This window comes from Manis javanica, chromosome 1 (assembly GCF_040802235.1).
Source record: "Manis javanica isolate MJ-LG chromosome 1, MJ_LKY, whole genome shotgun sequence".
NCBI lineage: Eukaryota > Metazoa > Chordata > Mammalia > Pholidota > Manidae > Manis > Manis javanica.
Window position 1 is genome coordinate 227,070,459 of NC_133156.1, and position 19,742 is coordinate 227,090,200.

Here is a 19,742-nt window from a genome sequence, read left to right on the forward strand (position 1 = left end):
TCCTGCTCCAGATGTTTGCTGCCCAGCACTAGGGTTTAGCAAATGGGACACTAGCTAAACACAGTCCACTGCTTATCCCTTTGATTGGGTACTCTTATGCAAAACCCACATGATTGTACGCGGTAGCCCTGCCTCTGAATCTTCAAGATGCTAGGGACCTAGGGGACAAACTTCCTGGACCTGGAAGAGACCACCCCAGGGAGTCTTAGCATCCTTTATCCCCTACCAACTCTCTCCTTCTCTAATAGCCTCCAGGTCTTGGGGTCATGCCAATCACAGTTCCAATTCCTACAGCCCAAAGGCCCTTATTCATACACTGAGTATCCCTAAGCCAGTGAACTGCCGTAAGTGTGGTTTTAAAAGCAGATTTCCTCTGTTACTTAAAGAGATGAAGACAAGGTCTGAAAAGACAGGAAGTCCAGCAGAGCCAAATCACAGGATTCTCAGATAAGCAAAGCAGCCTGTCTCTTGAGATCACTTCTTTGGCAAAACACCAATTAACCAGTGAATAATTGGTTGGGGTGGGAGATTAAGACAATTGGCAGAAATAAGTTATTCCTGGACATTTTCCACTTTTCTCCCAAGCAATCTTCCAAATATAATTAAAATATGGTGGTGGCTTCATGCAAACCATGGGCAGTCCACAAGCTTGCAATACAGACAAAGCCTGCAGAAAACCCTTCACTCACAGCGCCAAGGAGCAACCGCAGCAGAATACCCAGGAACACTGGCCTGACATTAAGAATACTCTGTTATATTACTCACCCTTCGTTTGACCTTCATAAATATCAAAACCTTACCATCCAGCATCCTGACATTAAATTCGTTCCTGTCATCTAATGAGGCCACCTTTGGTTAGAAGGTCACTTGTCATTTACAACATGAAAAGAGATATATTTTAACTTGTTCCTAATTCAGAGCAAGTCGTGAAATTGTGGACAAGATTACAACACATACTGGCTTCGAGACAACGGAGGCCCTGGGACTTAGCCAGGCCTCTGTGGGATCACACTAAAGGAATGAGAAACCACCGAGGGGGGCTGGCATTCTTGTGTAAGCTGCAGAGTCTGGTGGATGTCACCATAATTCAATTATCCAGAAGAAAGTGTGGATTCATGCTAATATATTTTACAAGGTCTTATAATTTATCATCCTTTGTTTTTCTTTAAGGATAACAGATTTTCCCTTAGTTAAAAAGTACATTTGGGGTTAGTAGGATGGGAAAGAGACCAATAGCCACTTGATTTTTCCTCAGTGGAATGGAAGGCTGTGCAAATTCTTCTCCCTAATACAGCTTGGCAAATGTTGAACACAGAGAGATGTGTGTAAGTAAATGGCAGGAACATGGACTGCAGATGCCCCCACACATCACACTGGGAGGGAGAAACCAAGCCAATGGAGCACTCTAGATAGCAATGATGATTAAGGGTGACTCCAAACCCTGCCCGGCAGGATACAGAACCTGAGGATACAGCCTTTCTAAGCAGCAGATACCAACCAGAATTCAGCTCAGATAGACATGAGTCTGCATACAGGGTAAGGATTTCATGTCAAGGATATGGGCTTTGACTTGGTCAGGAAAGGCAAAGCCCTCTCAGATAGCTCATTCGTAATGCACCACTGTATTCATTCATCACCTCAGAACTCACATCCAGCAAGAACAAAGTTTGCCTCCAGATGCCTGATAGCAATGCCTCCTGCCATGCCACACGCCCCTCCTCACCAGCACACACGCAGGGATAAGATTTCATGCTAGCCCTTTTTCACACCCCTGAGGTTGGTATCACCCTCTGGTGGTGCAGGACATGGAGCACAATGTTGTAGTTGATTAACCTGGTCAACGGTACCTACACAGGCCTTGGGTGGGAGTATAAAGAAGAGACATGAGCCAAGGAGGGGAAGCTCCCGAAAGGCGCAGGGATTCTCCCATTCAGATGATCCTGGCCTGCCTGGGAAGGGGAAGGGGCTCTAAGAGGAAGGACAGGCATCATCAGACAGACTGAGGGCCAGCCTGGAGAACTGTCCCACAGTGATCAGGACAGATTATGTTTTCCAAAGAGGAATGCAACAATATCTGCCACCCACATGCTTTTCTGCAGTGTGATCTCGGCCTGCTCCTGGCCCCTTGGAAGCAGGGAAGCCCTTTGATGGTTTTGACAGGTAGAGTGTGATGGGGACAGCACTAGGCCAGCTCAGCTTCCTGTCTTTGGCATGCTTGCTGTTGTGTTCCTCCCTCTGGGGAATCGGCCTCCCTGCTGTGAGAAGCCCAAGCCACTTGGGGAAGCCAAACATTGGTTCCCTGGTTGGGTTGACAGCATCAACTGCCAGCTACAGAAATGAGCCATGTTAGACGTCCAGCCCAGCCCAGCTGAGCCTTCAGATAAGGTCAGCCCCAACCATCCGACTGTAGTCAAACATGAGACACCTCAAGAGGGTACATCCCACTTGGTTGTGGTTGAGGCTGGTCAACCACAGAACTTTGAGAGATAATAATAGATCATTTAAAGCCACTAAGTTTCAGAGTGGTTTGCTGCATATCAGTGGATAACAAAAATACATGGTATGGTATGAACACTGACCACAGGATGGATGCTGACTGGCAGCAGGCCAGGAGCAGGGTCCTTAGGAGGCTCCTGCTGTGTCAGATGTCTGTCCTTTAACTTCTGGGGGAGGGGCCAAGGTGGCACAGGGGCACTCAGCCAGTTACGGACATACTCATGAGCACCAGCTGGGCATCATCCCTGGCACCCGTCACCCTGGAATTCACACCCACTTGCTGGGCTGTCTCAGATGTGGGAACGCAACCTCTACTCAGGTCAGGATACATGGATAGTGCTGCTTTTGGGACCCAAGAGATCCCTGAGAACCCAACACTTTCGCCTTTGGAGAGCCCTTTTCTATCCATGATTGCATTTGATCTTTACAATGGTCCTTAGAGGCAGGGGTTAGCGGCCCCCATTGCACAGGTGGGGAAGTCTGAGGTCCAGAGAAATTAAGAAGAGATGGAGGCAATTAGGGTAAGTGTAGTGGTCAGGACTTTATTTCTTGTTCTGGTTCTGGCAGCAGCTCAGTGCTGTGATTCCTTAGAGCCCCCCCATCTCTAAAGTAAGAGAAATGGAAGGATGACCCCTGGGGGCCCATCTGGCATCACCATTCTCTGACTCTGTGACTTGTCCACCAGGAAGGGAGCAGCAGAATCAGGACATGGTCTCAAGGCCCCTGACTCCTCGTCCAGTGCTCACATGACAGCAGCCTTTCTAAGACATCTCAGCATCGCTATGCAGTCAGTCAGCCAAACCTTATCCCCAGCTCCTGGACAGGAGAGGGTCTCCAAGTCCATCCCCAGAGAAGAGTTGCTCTTCTCGTGCCTCTGGTCCTGAGCCTTCTGTCCTGATATACAAGGACTAAGCTACCACCTTCTTGTTTGTAGGGCCATACATCTGGGGATGAGGAGAGAGAGGAGGATGGGAAGAGAGATGAGGTGGGGGATTCCCTCTGAACCTCAGCCAAATCTGCTCAGACTAGCTCAGAGTAAATCCTGTAGCCACCACACAGGAAGCTGCTAAGCAGGGCAGACAGTGTCTCACCCAGGGGTCCAGGGCCCTTGTCCTGACCTAGTCCTAAGGCAGCACTAGAAGGTGATGAATCTCTTGTGAGATTGTGTGGTTTCCAGGAAAGCATTCCACAATCTGAAACCAGCTTCAAAGGAAGGCATATCTACTCACTCTCTCCCTGGCTGGGAACCAACCCAGGGCACCTTATTCCTATTAGGCTGGAGATGTCTTGGACACTAAGCTTGAAAAATGCACCAAGGATTCCGACACAGATGGGGAATGGTGTGGCTAAGCATTTCTGTTGGCAGCACTAGGCTTCCTCTGGAAGATCTTTGGGGCAAGTAATCTAATTCCTCTCTATCTCATATTTTCCAACTTTGAAATGAAAATGAGAATTTTTTTGTCTTACAACCTTCCTGTGATGCTGGATGAGACGGAGTGAGGGCTGAGGGTGAGGGAGTATCTGCAGGCAGAGAATAAAGAAGACAGTCCAAAGTGGGGTGTCAGAGGAAAGGGGGCCTGAGCATCAGGTTGGAGGATCTGGAAAGATCAGGCTGGACAGAGCAAATGTGACTGGATAGGAAGGTGGACACGAACACCTGCTGCTGTGCCTACCCTGGGTGCATGTGTGTGGTGGGCAGGGTGGAGGGGGCACCTACACCATTAAAATGACTAGGAAGGGGCAGGTTATTCTTTCTTATTTATCAATCCTCGTCTGAACCTGGGTGTGAGGCTCCACTGAGTGTCCCATCTTGTGATGATTAATTGTACATATCAATTTGACAGGACCACTGTATCCTCATATTTAGTCACACACTAGTCTAGAGGTTGCTGTGAAGGTATTTTGTAGATGACATTGACATTTAAGTTAGTAAACTTTAAGTAAAGCAGGAATTCCCTCCCTAACGTAGGTAGGCATCATTCAATCAGTGGAAGGCCTTAAGAGAAGAAAAGATTGATATTCCTGAAGAAAGGAGGATTCTGCTTCCAGACTGGGTTTAGACTCAAGACTGAAACATTAATTCTTCCCTGGGTCTCCAGTCTCTTGGCCAACTCTGAAGACTTTGGACCTGCGAACCTCCATAATAACATGAGCCAATTCCTTAAAATAAATCTAACAATATATATGCAAATATCTACCTAAATATCTATCTATCTATCTATCTATCTATCTATCTATCTATCTATCTATCTATCTATTTATCTATCTATCTATCTATCTATCTATCTATCTATCTATCTATCTATCATGTCAGGAGAGAGGAAAAAGGAGGTAAACAGATAACTGGAATGACATCAGGTTGATGATGAAGGGGTCTGTGGGCAGATGATGGGCGTCTTGTCTCAGACTCATTGATCAGCACCTCTGCCTCAGCACACCTAGAAAATAGAGATATTCCACCAAGGTCTGTTCTCTGTCCTCTTCTCCTCTCACTTGACACATTTTCCCTGGCTAACCCAATCTTCTCCCATCTCTTCAACCATATACTCTTCTTGGATAATTCTCAAATATCTATCACCAATGCTAACCCTCCTGCTGAGCTCCAAAACTGTATACCCACCTCTACTAGAAAGCACATATGAAAATACCATTGGTACCTCACACTCAACATGTGTAACCTGATCTTGTCATTCCACCATCACCCCCGAAAAATACCCTCCTCCTCCTGCTGGTGAATGGCATTTCCACCTACCCAGTTTCCCAAGCTATAAACTTGAGTCAAGGATGACTCCTCTCTGCACCCCCCACCTCTACAGCCAACAAACACTAAGTCCTGCTGGGATTGCTTCTTAGGATTCTCCCAATGATAAAGTCACTGTCCAAGCTCACTACTTGTCTCTGGCACTCAAACAGCCTCCAGATGGTTTCACTCATCACACCCTCAGTCCAGCAAGAGGATGCCCTAAGTTGCCCCCTTCATGATTAGATTCTTGAAAGTAATATTTTACTACTTCTCAGAGGTGATGAGAATATACTGGTGTGGACATATATGAATCAGGTCGATGCTTCCAAAACATTTTGAGCAAGGCTCCTCCAGGCATTTTGGGGGCATCATACTTACATTCTCAGGTCTGCTCAGATCATTTGTTCAATCTTCCCACACCAATCTGAAGAGCCTAAACAGCATCTTCTTTCCCTCAAGTCTCTCAGAGAGTCCTCCTTGTCACAAGAATTAAGGCAAAAGCAGATCTACCAGGTGACTTGGGTGGACTTCAAGGCATATTTACAGTGTAATGTGCCCTCTGGGGGAGTTAGTATGGGCCATCAGCACCTTGGAGAGCTCCAGCTCTGCCCTCTGTTGGGGAGCTGACTAGACCAGAGTCCTGGATTCTCCTGAGGGTGGTGGCAGAAAAAAGAAAGGGTTGATGTTGAGCCCCTCCATTTGCCAGATACCCAGCCCAGTAATTTCAGGAATCTCAAAAATATCAGTGGCCCTGAATTTGGCCCAGACTTGGGTTGCAGGTGGTCCACAAGAGGTTGGTGGTCATGATCCTGAGTTATGGCCAAGCCAGTTTAACACTGAAGACTATTGCCCCCCAGGGTTCTGTGCCCAGACTTCACCAGATTCCAGAGCTTTCATGATTTCATTTCAGGTTAATTGCCAATGAAAAAAACAAGCTATCTTCAAAAGTCACCCCATGTATTTGGACTCCTGCCATTTGTGCTTCATTTACTGGAGCCCATTCCCAATGCTCTCCCAGTGAATGTTCCAGCATCCTCTACCCCAGCACCATAGGATGAACTGGGCATCAAGGACTTCAGGGGTGTGAGGCTTCAGCTGGCCTCTGACTAGGTAAGGCAGGGCCTTACCAATCTGAGGAGGGAGGTGTTGCCTCTGGTCACATTCTCAGGGAACCCTGAGGAGATTAATACACTGGTTTAGTGTCTGCAGTTTCTCTTTGTTCCCATTGACCAGAAGCCTCTAGGGCTGGAATGGAAGGGAGGGTTCAAGGGTTCACCTCCAAGAGAAGACAACATATGTCTATAGAGACACAGAAAGTGTCTTTGCTCTCTGGAGATAACAAATTGCTCCTCCACTCACTTTTGCTCTCTCAGATCTAGGCCTCCACTGTGCAGCCTTCTCCAACCTGCCCTGTCTGTTATAGCCCTGCTGCATTCCTGCAGCAAGTCATCACAGCCTCTGATTTGTTTGCAAAGAGTTGCACATCTCCAATGTCCCATCCAATTTTCACAACAGATCAAAGATGTAGATAGGACTTTTTTATTTCCCTGTTCACAAATGAGAAAAACATGGAGTAGAGGTTAGGTGGCTTGTCTAGATATCCAGGGTTCCTGACTCCAGGGGGCTGCTCTTTAAAATTTCTTAAGAACTACCATTAGACCGGGACCTTACCATGGTGCCCAGAAACACCACAGTGTGAGCTTGTAATGTCACCAGTGAAAAAGTAAAAAGTAAGAAACCTACCTTTTAAGATTATACTCATCTACCTGAGCTTGTCAGAGTCCATCTGTCACTCTCTGCCTTCAGAGCACAAGCAAAATCCAACTCAGTGGAAGCTTGTCAACAGCTTCCTGTGAGGTTTTTGAGGTTTCCTGGGGACATTTCCACCCCCTCACACATAAAGGTCAACCAACTCTCTAAAAGAAAGAGCAATTCTTTCTAAAAAAGACTCACTGGCAAACATTTTGATCCCTGTTTATTTGTTCAGGCTTGCCTTTAACTCTTATGTACAGCCTTCTCAGGAAGATTTGAACCCAGTAAAGGAAGAGGCATTCAGCCTCCCCCTCATCTCCAACTGACTTAGAGACATGGACACACAGAGAAGATGTTCCTAATTAGCCAAATAAATTGTGGGGAGGGAAGGGACTCCTCACTCACATCTGTGATCAGCACGAGAAGTAATGGTGCATTTGTTGTTCTCAAAGGATAATGCTTTCCTTTCATTTTCATTGCAGTGCAGCACCCCGTTGAAAGTCAAGGCCACATGTGGTCCCTGATGTTGAGACCCTCTGTGCTCCCTTCCTCTGTGGGTCCTTGCATCTGGGAGACAAATGCAACATCATTCAGTATTAGCAAAGATGACTTAAATGGCAGGCATGCCTTATTCCCTAACAAGGTGAAAAGGCTGTTTTTGTTTGATTACTCTTAAGACCCAATTAGAATTTTGCTTTGCATAATTGATGAGTCCATGGAGGTATGAGGGCAAATCACTTTCCGTATATGTGACTCCAATCCTATCTGAATTTTGCTATTTAAGAATATCAGCTCTGAGCCTTATTACAAAGGAGGATCTCTGTTGCAAGTTGAAAAATTATCCATCCCTGTATTAGTTTAGGATGGTCAGACCCAAAGCTATGCTTGGTCCAAAGGGCAGTAAACAGCCTCACTTCAACATACCCCACAGAAATGGCTCTTTCTTCACCTGCCTTTTCCTGGAGCAAAGTAGGTCAGGAGGCCTATTTCATCTGAAGACCTCAAACTTGCGTTATTTCCTCTCCTCTCTTCCCAGTCATCCTGCCCTTCCATTTCAGCCTCTCACAGCCCTCATGCTTTTTATCCCTGTAGAAATGTCCACTCTCAAGGGGAAGTCAGTGCCTGACACTTATCCCAACATGACAGTCAGACCCTTAGCTCCCTCTCCGGGGACACCAGGATCCCTAACCTCAGTCCCAGCCAGGGGAGGAGAAGCTCTGTGTCCTGGGAAGGGGTTTCAAGCCTTCTTGCATAATCGGGAGACAAGGGAGTGTGATGGGGATCTATCCTGTTCTCCCTACCGGTAAGAACAAGCCCAGAATGGACTGCGGTAGGACAAGTGGTCTTAAAATGCTGCCTGGATTTGGGTGCTGGGCACCTGCCAGACAGACCCAGAGATCAGCAGTGAGAAGTTGAAGACAAGACGGAAGTAGCGTCTGTGAATGAGCAACATACTCAAGAGCGAGGCTTTTTCTTGCCTTCTTGGGTGAAGAGCAGGAAATTCAGGCGCCCTTTGTGTCACTCATGCCCTCTCTGCAGCTCTCTGGGAGGGTGTCATCTGTGAGCTGGGAATTCCCAGAGGCCTCTGTTGCACCACACAGGAGGCACAGTGTGAGATGGGCCAGGCCAGGAGAAGCAGGGGCTGGGAAAAGAAGCTGCACAGCTCTTGATATTCAACCTGAACACTTGGAAAATGACCCACCATCTTCGCCTTAAACTTTTCCATACGCTCAACATTGTTAGAATTTCTCCTTAACTACACAAATCATCTTCAGGATCCGGGACAGCTGGACGAGAAAGCGTTTTGTTCCCCACCCTTTCCCTTGAGTTTGGATAATGAAGGTGCTTAGTTAACACAAATTACAAGCTTTGTTTTTGACTTCTCTGACAGATGAACAAACATAAAATCAGCATTACATATAGAGTTCCTGCTGGCCAAATCCATTTCAATGATCTATCACCAGAATTCTCTTAGTGAGATGGGAAGACATGGACGTACTACTAATTCCAGTAAGCAGACTATTTCATGCTCAACACTGGAATACAAGAAGGCCTCAAATATAAATCAAACTATAGAGCTGGGGTATCTACTTATGAAAAAACAAATAGCGACAAAAATAATTTTTCACTAAAAGAAATATGTGATTATTGGAGAAAACTGTGTAAAGGATATCTGGTACCTCCGTACTATTTGCACTATTTGCTGTGAATCTATAATTATTTTTAAATAAAAGGGTAAAAAAACTGCTTTTTCCCTAATACAAAATAGGAAATGAGAGAATATAGTTAAAGATCTGTAGAATGGGATGCAGGTGACCTAAGTTTTTGCCCCAGCCCACTACCAATTCTCTGTGTCGCCTTGACATGTCCTTGTCACATTCCAGGCCTCGGTTTACTCATCTGTGACATAAAGGCATGGATTCTATCAGTGATTTCATACCCCATACTCTGGGCCCTAGAGACCCAAGAAGTTACTTTATGGATTTCAGAAATATTTTATTTCAAAATTTTATATTTAGAAGATATTCGCTGCAGACTTCTCAGCAGAAACTTTACAGGCCACAAGGGGGTGGCATGAAATATTTAATGTATTAGAACAGAAGGGCTTTCAACCAAGAATCCTTTATCTGGCCAGATTATCATTCAAATTTGAAGGAAATAAACATTTCCCAGATAAAGAAGGTTGAAGGAATTTATAACCACTAAACTGACATTACAGGATTTGTTAAAGGAACTTCTGTAGATGGAAATATTCTTAAGCCTAAATAGTCTTCACAAGTGAAAATAACGTAAGTACCACAGTAAAGGTAGTAGACCAATTACTTATTAAGCAAGTATAAAATTAAAGCAAAACAAAAGCAGTAAAAACAACTATACACAAAATCAGCCAAGGGATACACACAAAAAATACAGATTATGACATCTAATACATGAAGTGTGAGGAGGAAGAAAAATAAAAAAGAAGTACTTTTAGATTGTGTTTGAAATAAAGCTATCATCAACTTAAGGTAGACTGAAGGAAGCTCTCCTTGAACCTCACGGTAACCACAAACCTAAAGCCTATAATAGATACACAAAAAATTAAAAAAGAGAAATCCAATCACAACACTAAAGAAAACCATCAAATAACAAGAGAAGAATGTAACAGAGGAAGAAAGAAACAGAAAGGAACTACAAAAACAACTAGAAAGCAGTTAATAAAATGGAAGTAAGTACATACCTATCAATAATTACATTAAATATAAATGAACTAAATGCACCAATCAAAAGACATAGAGTGGCAGAATGGACAAAGAAACAAGACCCATCTATATGCTGCCTACAAGAAACTCATTTCAGACCCAAAGACATATACAGACTGAAAGCGAAGGGATGAAAAAAAAAAATTTCATGCAAATAAAAGGGAGAAAAAGATATCTGCTGTAAGCTTGAGATTATAAAATAAATACATTTGTCAAGGTGATTTATTCCTAATTTATTTATTTATTACAAGCTTGCAATAACACCACAAATATATTTGCCAATGTGATTTCATTAAACAATAATAAATATCAATATAGTCCTAAAATAATGCCTTCTCTGTGTATGGAGCTTGAAGTCCCATATAACATTTCATTTGAAAAAATGGTTCCAGTCCCTTACAAATTTTGAAAACCACTGAACTAATAATGTCTCATTTTCCTTCGCCTAGAAGGATATTTTATTCAAAACCTTCTCTAGGGATAGGAGAATTGTATGACTTCAGGGAGTTTCTGGCTTAATCAAACATTCATAAGAAAAACAAACAAACAAGCTTGATTCTCACATCTACAAATTGCTCTGCACAGCTTAACCTCTTCTCTATGGGGCAGGAACTCGGCTGGAGAATGCTTCAAGGTGATCCCAGTGATGTGTGTCCACGCTCCTTGTCAGTCGCCATGCAGGACACGGGGTACCAGAAACGTGGATTCTACCTCAGTTGGAGCACAGCCTAGTGCCACAGGCTCACCTGGAAACGGCTGATAGTGACATAGACAGGACGCCGTGAGCCAGAGGGGGGAAGCCCAGCCTTGTCTGAGCGTCTACTCTGTGCCAGGCTCTGTAGCAGGCATTCCACACAACCTTTTATTTGTTCTACGTTTTTCCTATTCAAAACTCTTTGCAATACTTTTTCCTTTGCACAGATGAGGAAATTGAGTGAGATGGTGACCCAGGCAGTGGGTGGGAGAAGTAGGTCTCAGATCTTCACCTCCCCCTAACCCCAAAATAAGCTCCCAGTGGTGGCAAACAGCATTGGGAGCTCCCAGTGTGGGGTGCCGGAATGGGGGTAATGCATGCCGGTCAGGAAATGCTGCAGGGAAGAAGGTACAATTTGAAGGATGAGGAGAAATTCCCCAGGAGGCGAAGAGGAAAAGTTTCCTCCAAGTGAGGAGACAGTGTAAGAATAACACAGAGAGAAACATTTTAGGAGAATGGCTGCTCAGGTGGCCGAGTACATCTCGTTCAGCAGCAATCAGAGGCATGGGTGAGAACCTAGGGACCTAGCAGGAAGGGTGGAAATCTAGCAGCAGAGCATGGCTCCCCAGAACTAGAGACATCCTGGCATTCCGGGCCTCGTGCCTCCCTGCACTCCCACCTCATCTCCCACTACCCTGGCTGTCAGCAACTTACAGTGTCCTCCGTGCCTCTCTGCCCCTGCCCCACCCACCAGGTGAGCTCTTCCCAGCCCATTTCCTCCAGGGAAGTCTTTCCTGTCCTTCCAGACCCAGCCAAATCCCCCTGCTAGATGCAGTCATTCCTGATGTGCTCAACCAGATACAATCTCTCTTGCCCCTAAACCCAGAGTACTTTTACTTGTTAAAAATAGGGTCTCAGTGGATGAACACACACAGTGAATACATTTCTTGATAAGAAATCCTTTCTGCAGAAGATGCTGAAATAGAGGCTGAGGTGTGGGCCTCAGTAATATGTGTCAATTCACATTTCAGCACAGCCAACAGCCCCTGCCCCCCTCCAGCCCCTGTTCCTGTAACTCTGGACACTGGAGCCTCTACTCTTGGAGCAGTGCAGCTGGGCATGGCCCTGGGTGTATCTATCAACTCTTTGTCTCTGCATTTTCAGGACATTTCCTCACACTGCCAGAGGCCCCAGCACCCAGGAGGTGCTCAGGAAGGATTTGCTGAACCCAGCTGAACTCTAGTCTCAGCTTCTCCCGGGAAATCCCACTCCTATGTTTTATGCATCTTTTCAAGTAACTCAGGCACCTCTGACTATGAGCGTGACTAACTTGCCAGAAACACTGTTGTCTTCAGATAAAATGTAAAATTAGTGTTTCCTGCCATTTCTCCCAGCAATAAAGCAGTTTGTTGTTGTAGCTGATTTCAGGCCCTTATCCAGCAGCTACAATCTGCCACTGAGGCTGAAGCCCAGCTCAGACCACACAGCAGGGCCACACAGCAGTGTCACCCACACAGAGTCGTGCTCACCCATGGCCTCCGCTCCTTGATTCCCTCGGGTCTCTCCACACAACTGCGCAGACTCCTTCTTGAGAAACCCGCACACCCAAAGGGTTGGTCATGTCCTCTACACCCAGATAAAGTCAGCCTTGCTGGCCAACTGCCTCACTGAGCTCTGTCCCTAACTGGGGGACGGAGGGCGAGTGAGAGGAAGAATGCTCTCCTCCTCCCATCCCAGATCCCCATGGCCCTGCAGAGAACTGGGCGGCCGGGAAGTGCTCAAGATAGACTCATCCTACAGGCTCTATTTTCTGTGCAGCCGTGGAGCTGGGGCCCAGAACTCTCTTTAACTGGCCCTGAGGGAAGCATTCAGAGCAACCCTCCAAAACAAAGCCTGGCCTTGGAGGCCTGCTCCGCACGCACAGAACGTCAGATGGCCGGACATGAAAGAGCTGAGGAGGATGCTTGCTGCAGAGGCACTTAGCCTGCAAAACCTGAAACCATCCACTTGACTGAGGGCTGCTAACCACAGCCTCAGCGAGTGATTAATGATTATGGCCGGAGCTTATTGCAAACAGGCATGTGACAGCAGAGCCACTACCCACCACAGGACCTGCCCATGTGATTGATGAGCCACCAAGGGGTGCAGAGGAGCTGCAGGGGGTAGAGGCTGGCCCAGGCTGCAGCCGCCGGGGAGCACCCTCCCTGGGAGGAGCTAGAGAGGCACAGTGCCTGTGCTGCGGGTGGCAGAGTTATCTCCCATGTGCCATACAAGCCAACCTGCAGGGACTATCTACCTGAGGGACCGGGGGAAGGTACAGGGGAGAGAGGTACTCAAGCAGAGAAAGGTGCTGCAACGGATGAGATGTGAGCCCTGGCCTAGCAGGGGTCGCCATCCTGTGCAGTGCAGCGAGCAATATAATTCTAGTTCCAGAACTTTCGAGGGTGTGCAAGGGGCTTTGAAAGACAACTAAGGCTCTGTGAGGACAGAGCAGAATGAAAATGAGCTTCCTGGTCTAAGACACCTCCCCTAGTCCTCCCCACCACCACTGCCAGCCAGAACCAACTTCTCCTGGACCCCAGATCACTTTTTCCACGGGATTGGCAAAGGAGAATAGCTCAAGATATGCTTCCTCTGTTCTTCATGGAGAGGTGCGTTGGCCCTGTGTCCTCATACTGCCATCCCCTCCCGACTTGACCCTCTACAACGGCTGACCCACAGGTTCTGTGTCCCCTTCCAAAGCCTCATTGGGCAGGAGACAGTCCTGCCTCGGACGCTCAGACTCAGCACAGGCCAGCGGGACTCACTGAGTGTGAACTGTGGGAGCTGGTGGGGGAGGGGGCCACAGCTCCGGCCTTCAGGAGTTTGCAGTCTTGTTAGCAAGGCAAGCTCCCCTCCTATGAACTGAGCACAGACAGAACGAAGCACAGCCCTCAGACATGCTGCCAAGAGAGCCTGAGGGAAGGGAGAGTGACGTTGAGTTGAGGGGCCTTTGGGGATAGCTGGGGAAGCTGAGAAGGGCCCTTGAGGCCCCCCCTGAGCTGCAGGCCTCTTCCCCAGGCAGAGCCACTGTCCATCTGGGCCACCAAAGCACCCAAGACCACCACCTCCCACCTGGGTCTCCAGAGGCTCCTCTGAGCAGCCTGGCCCTGAGGCAATGACAGCAGCAAGCAAGTTCATCAGGCACCTGAGACCCAGTGCAGGACGAGGGCCCTGAAGTGACCCAGAGAGCCGGCCAGGAGCCCGGGACAACCCTTGTGGGGGTCTGGCCGTTCTGCAGACTCTGGCTCCATTTCATCTTAATACGCTGCTGCATGTACCTGACACTGGATACTCGTCCTAGAGCATGCAAATCTAATAAATTCTTGGCTCCTGCAAGTTTCTTTAAAAAATATAAAAGAGGATCATATATAAAGAAGTTGATTAATATACACCCTGCTAAAACAGCCTGGAACATCTGTGTATTAAGTTCATTTATTAAATTACACCAATCTGTATTTTAATGAGTGAAAGATACAGTACTTATTCTGTCATCCATCAAAATAAACTCAGGAAATACTTAACATTATAATCATTTTTCTTGTTTGAACACGAGTTATGAAATATGAATCCCGCACTAAGAATGCTGGACTTGCCATCATGATCAAATATGTTTTCACAGGTGCAGCAAATATTCAGTTTTCATTTCTTTCTCCAACTGTTGAAAATATAAACCATGTTTTCTGGTTCTTAGCTGGGTAACATTGCCTTCCCTCCACATGGCAGCCATTATTACAGACTTACTACCCCACCGTCTTTTTTCCCCAAACACACTCCTCCTGAAGTTGCTTAGTAATGAAAACACAGGCTTCTGTGGGGCCCCTGCAGCTCAAGCTCTTTTCTTGTAGGGCTCTTTTGGCTCAGGCTGGGCACTGTCCCCTTTCCCTCCATCTTGGTGGCACCTCTGTCATCTTGATCAGGGCCTGAGTCCCAACAGCCCTTTGAAGCCAACAGCACATTCCTTGAAACATGAGGCAGTTGGGCCTCAGCTTCACTGTTGCTCCCCATGACCAGGGGGTATCCATGAGACCCAGACGCACATTCCACTCAGGCGAGGGGCAACTTTAACCTAAGTTGAAGCCTCAGGAGCAATCCAGGCTTTACCTGTGTTCAGCTCTCCTAGAACCAGAAGTCCAAGAACCTGTGGAGCCACAGCATTAGCAAAACAGCCGGTTTCCAGGATCTTTCCAGAGCCTTCCAGGTAGGCTCTGCTCAGCGGCCAGTGGCAGCTCACTGGGACACAGGAGTCCAGAGAAAGGTCCCATCTGGGTAAGCTGCAGAGCAGAACCTCAGGGTGAGGCTGCTGAAACCCGGCCACAGGCTAGCCAGGCTTCTGTCTGCTGAACCCACTCAGTGGTTCCCATTGCCAAGAGGCAAGTCACACTTGCACTGCAAGTTCTCTGCCTTTGTCTTTGATCTCATTCCTGGCTACGCCCGTGCCCGACCCCGTCCCCAACACATGCAATACACACGCTTCTCTCCAGCCCTCTGGAACTACCACCTACAAACCCTCTGGGGTCCCTCCCACCCTGAGCATTTGCTCCAGCTATTCCGTCTGGGGTACCCACCCCTGTTCTCCTCACTGGTTAATTACTTAGCTTTGATCTCAGGCCCCACCTGTTGGGAACGCCAGCATGGGGTGATGGGTGGAGGGAGCCACTTATTTTGGCCAATAGGAGCCAGGGAAACCTCACCAAGGAATTGTCCCCAGAGAGGGAATGGGAAGGCATTCAAAGCAAGAGGAACCCCATGAGCCCAGGCTGGAGCTATTACAGAGGTGGAGGAGAGAGATGGAGGGGAGGTGCACGGGGAAGATGGTTTGTCTGACCCAGGACAGAATGCAAGTCTGGGGCCAATCTAAGGAGGATCTTGTGTGCTTGGCTCAGGGATCTCATGCTTGAGGCAATGAGGAGCCTTTTTGTTTTATTTTGTTTTGTTTTTCAAACTCTCAATTTTATTCCTGGCAGATTTTGAAAAAACCACATCCAGGTCCAGAGCTGTGGACTTCAAAATGTGAAACAATGACAGCAACTATTTCAGAGTAGTATAATCCCAAACAATCTCAGTAATACAAACTAAGAATTCCTTGAAGTGTCATCCCAAGCAATATCTCAGTAATATAAAATAAGATTCCTTTTCGTGTTTGTCAAATGTTTAAACCTAAGCATTTACTATGCAAAACAATTAAACTCTATGTAAACTTCCTTTTCTGGTGAAGAACATTTATACTTTTATGCATCATATAAAACTAAAAGGACCCAACCAATTATGATCCCTGGACAACCACAATACTCAAAAACAATGAGGAGCTTTTGAAGGGTTTGAAAATTCAACAGTGAGTGTCCAGATTCACATTTTAGAAACAAAGACTACTCAGAAATCTGTTTAAAGAATTAAGTGTTCGGGAGAGAGCTCTGAGCAGGCCGTGCCCTGCGGGACAGGGTTAGAGTAATAGATGCAGGCGTGTTGGACTGGAGGGAGGCAGTGGCAGTGTGCCCCCACCCATGCAGCCCAGGGACAGCGCATAGTAGGTGTGCTGTAGAACTTGTGAGGCATGCCACTGATTACCTGGACTCCCAACAAGTACAGGTGTAGGCCCTGCTCTTCTGTGTGCAAGGAGCCCCCGGTCTCCTCAGCCTGACTGCTCCTAGGCCCCAAGTCTGTTTGGTCCCTGGCCTGAAGACTTGCTGATTCCTGCACAATGCTAGCCTAGGAGGGGCCAGCCTGACCCTTCCTTCCTCCCTATCTACCCACACTCACCACCAAAAACCCTGACACCTTCAATAGCATCCTCTTGGGTGAGGTTTAGAAACCCCATGGGAAGATAGAGGAAAGATATAAATAGGCAATTCACAGACAGGAAGCCATGACATCTCGTTCTCAGGGTGCTTTGGGGGGCAGTGGACAGATAGGATGTAGGCGCTGCCGACAGGAGAAGCTGTCTGCATCACTGGGGCAGTGTGGTGGAGGTGCCTGTGATGCCGGGTTCCCCTGTGGAGACCAGATTATGGGGAGGTCTGGGGGTCCCAGGGGAGGGGCTGGGCTAGCTGGTCAACCAGCTGTGGGGGAGCATTTGGGACTCAGGCAGTGGCTATTTTAACATCTGGTCCCAACTGGCTGAATATCAGCTTTACTAATGAGCACGTAAAGACGTTTTCAAGTTCACCAATAATTGAGGAAATGCAAATCAAAATAGCAATGGGACACACAGGTCACATTGGCAGGGAGATGTGTGCCCAGATCCACACTCAAGAAAGGGTTTGTTGCCCACATGCAAGGAGTGCTGTCAGCAAAGAGCCGTGTTTTGTGGCCAGCCTCAGTTGCAGTGGGCAAAGTGAGATATAAAGTTGGTTAATGAGCAGAGTGCCTCTGTGGGCAGCTAGGGCTTCATCTTGCTGAGGACCTCAGGGGAAATGCCCAGAGCAAGCCTCTGAGCTGTGAGGGAGCTGGATATTATCACCATCATAGACTGGGGGCTGCTACCAGGGACCAGAGCCCTGCACTTCCAGCCTGCCGGCTCTAAGAACAAAAGAAAGCCCTCAGAAAGTCACAGAAGCAGGCACTAGTGAGTGACAAAAGGATGTGGTGGAGTTCTGGGAGCGATTGCTACAAGGAAGAAACCCTGAGACATAGGACAGTACCCCATGTAGAGCAAATGCAGCCATGTGTTTTAAACGGCTGTACATACATCTAAATAAAAGTATGGAAGATGCTTGAGAAGTACATGGCCTAAACGCACTCAGGTGCTCTTCTCATCACCTACTATGCAGCCCATTGGTGCAGGAAGATCCTCCGACACTGCACAGATTAGACTGACAGCGGTTTAATGGTCACATGGATGCACAGCCTGGGGGAGGACACCTCATACCATGCAGGGCCACATGGGGCTGCAGCCAGGAGCAGAGAGAACCAGCAGGTGCCATGAGAGGCAGGCTTAGCAGTAGCAGGAGGGTGGGGTGCCCCTGGTTCCAAGTGGAGATCTGATTGGCTTGTTTGAACAATCCCACAGGCTGGCAGGGAGGGGACACTCCCTGGGCTGAGGACCAGGTAAGGTGCCGCTGATCCGGCTGATATGGGAACCAGCCAGGAGGGGAGCCTTTCCCGCTGGAGGGGGACATGGCTGGTGAGAACAGAGGAATCACAGCTCAGCCTCTGGGCTCCTATGAGGGTCATAGGTGTCAAGGCAGCCCCTGGCATTTCAGGCCTTACGGTCAGATGGTGAAAAAAAATAAAACACAACATAAGGCTTGATATGAACTGGGACATGTGTATAGGCCAATTTTGTATGCTTAAAGCCCTCAGAAATAAATAATATTATTTTAAAACAACAACAACTATAGGAGTGAAAATGAGGCTCAGATTCGGGGAAGAGGTGGGCTAGGCTCTCAAATACAACCAGGCCAGGGGCCCGTGTTCACAGCAGAACAGAAAATGCTATTTGTTACAAAATGTCCTGGGAGTGATTGCCCATTGAGATAGCGAGAAGAGAGGGAAATAAAACTTCAAACAGAGTTTAATGGCTGAGCTGAGCTGACCGGACGGTAAGGCAGGCTGCTCTGGGTATGAGCTGAGCAGGGCAAGTTGCCAGTCAGGCTGACGGGCTGCAGCAAGGCTAAAACTTGTTTTCTCTGCCACTCAGACACTTTCCCCAGGAAGAATATTAGAATTACCTTCCGGAATCCACAGGGAACAACATGAAGACCTGGACACCTAATAAAATATAATGAGGCAGGCTGTCATCAGGAAGTTTCTAGATGTCAGGACTTTTCAGAAACCTCAGCAGGAGCCACTGAGATCAGCCACTGCAGACCCTTCACCTGCTTGTATCACTTGGTGGGTGGGCAGGGGTGAATAACAAAAGGAGAAGGGAATTCGCCAGGAGGGTTCAGGCACCTCTGAGCTGTTGTACCAAATGTCGGAAATCCAGCAGGAAATCAAGTTCAGTCCACTGCCCTCAGAGATTCAGGGTCCCCAAATCAAAGCCAGCTTTTCTACCAAGGCAGCCCTCCAGCCAGAGATAAATGGCCCCCTGTCTCCACCCACCCTTTCCAGACATGCTGAGGAGTGTCCTGGGCTGGAAAGCCGTCCAGGAACCCAGAAGAGGTCTGTCTGTGCAGCCCTGCAGGGTAGGAGTCCATTCTCTGTGGCTTTCCCTCCCTCCCTCTCACCTCCACACTCTAGTGGCCTAAGACCCCTCAGAGCCCATACCCCTGCCACAGTGGGTATACTGAGGACAGCCTTAGGAGACCTAAAATCTGGGGGAAGTCTAAACTCCAGTCCCATAAGCACCACTGTGGCCTTGGGAAAGTCACGAGTGGACGCCACCTGTAGCCTTGGGGGAGACCCCTCTCTTCCGAGGCTCTGTCTTGTGACAGAGGAGCATTGGTGAGCAATGAGATGGGCCAAGGGATGAAAAGATCCTGGACGCACAAAGCCCTTGACAAGGGCAGGACAACTAGCAGCCACAAGCCCCTCTGTGGTGGAGGCTGTGCATGGAAACTGAGGCAAGGACAGTTCTGCCCTCATTTGGATGGAAACCAGAGGCCCCCCTCCAGCTCTTAGCAGATTGCTGTCACCCTGCTCTTCCACTGGCCCACGTTTCCCTCACAGGACATCTTCCACTGACCCACAAACTATTGACTGATCTCGCTGGCAACAGGGCTGCCAAACATTTGTCCTGGCCTCTGCTTTGACGTGGAAGCTGCAGCGATGTTCCTAATTGCTTCCTGAGCCACCTGACCTGCTCTGTGGTGTTTCCCTTTAGTGAGATGTGCAG